This window comes from Crocuta crocuta, unplaced genomic scaffold (genome assembly GCF_008692635.1).
Source record: "Crocuta crocuta isolate KB4526 unplaced genomic scaffold, BGI_CrCroc_1.0 scaffold300, whole genome shotgun sequence".
Taxonomy (NCBI): domain Eukaryota; kingdom Metazoa; phylum Chordata; class Mammalia; order Carnivora; family Hyaenidae; genus Crocuta; species Crocuta crocuta.
In genome coordinates this window covers 1,118,634-1,120,153 of record NW_027533266.1, presented here as the reverse complement: position 1 = coordinate 1,120,153, position 1,520 = coordinate 1,118,634, and positions in this window count along the sequence as shown.

Below are 1,520 nucleotides of genomic sequence, written 5' to 3'. Positions count from 1 at the left end.
TATACTTTCTCTGAGTAACATTATCTTCATTTCTTTCTCCTGGCCTCTAAACATATTCTACAATTTCTCCCTATGAATCAAGCCTCTTAGTCTCTCTGCCTGGTCATTTCATTTCCAATTTCTCTTTCTCACCGCCCTGTCATTTCTCTCTTTGTATATGCTCTTCCGTCAGCACTACATACATTTGGCTCTTTACTTGCAGCTGGGAATTCTGTTCTTAGACTGTCCTTTGTTTTTTGGGTTTTTAAAAATCTTTTCTTTTCCTCTTTTTAAATTTTTTATTAATTTATTTTTTATTATTTGTCTTCCCTCCTGCCTCTTTTTTCCTTTTTGTTTTGTATTGTTTTTTGTCCTTTCCTTTTTCTCTTTTCCTTTTTTCCCTTTCAGTTTGCATGTTTGTTGGATTTGTCTGTGCGTTTGTGTAACTTTGTTCCCTTTGTGGTTGTCTGTCTGTTTTCTTTTCCAGGGCTACCTGAAGAAACAAACCAAAGTACACATGGTGGAGATTCCCAAATACCACTACGGGTAGGGAAATAAAATAACCAAAGATTCAACAAGAGAAACCAAAAGACATCATTCAAAGAACACTTCCTGAATGGACAGGCCCTGGAAAGTCAAAGAGCCCTCTTTAATACAGCAGCACCTGCAGGGGCAGAGTACATAACAAGCTTTTAAAATTAACAAGAGATAGAAAGCTTTAAAAAAAGGTGAAACAGAAGAACTCTTCTCCAAAGAAATTTCAGGAAGAAATGACAGCTNATTTATTTTTTATTATTTGTCTTCCCTCCTGCCTCTTTTTTCCTTTTTGTTTTGTATTGTTTTTTGTCCTTTCCTTTTTCTCTTTTCCTTTTTTCCCTTTCAGTTTGCATGTTTGTTGGATTTGTCTGTGCGTTTGTGTAACTTTGTTCCCTTTGTGGTTGTCTGTCTGTTTTCTTTTCCAGGGCTACCTGAAGAAACAAACCAAAGTACACATGGTGGAGATTCCCAAATACCACTACGGGTAGGGAAATAAAATAACCAAAGATTCAACAAGAGAAACCAAAAGACATCATTCAAAGAACACTTCCTGAATGGACAGGCCCTGGAAAGTCAAAGAGCCCTCTTTAATACAGCAGCACCTGCAGGGGCAGAGTACATAACAAGCTTTTAAAATTAACAAGAGATAGAAAGCTTTAAAAAAAGGTGAAACAGAAGAACTCTTCTCCAAAGAAATTTCAGGAAGAAATGACAGCTAAAGAAATGCTCAAAACAGATATAAGCATCATAACTGAACAAGAATTTAGAACAATGGTCATAAAATTAATCGCTGGCCTTGAAAATGGCATGGAAGGGGCCACTGGGTGGCTCAGTCAGTTAAGCATCTGACTATGGCTCAGGTCATGACCTCACAGTCTGTGGGTTCGAGTCCCGCATCAGGCTCTGTGCTGACAGCCAGCTCAGAGCCTGGAGCCTGACTTCAGCATCTGTGCCCCCCTCTCTCTCTGACCCTCCCAGGCTCACGCTATCTCTCTCTGACTCCA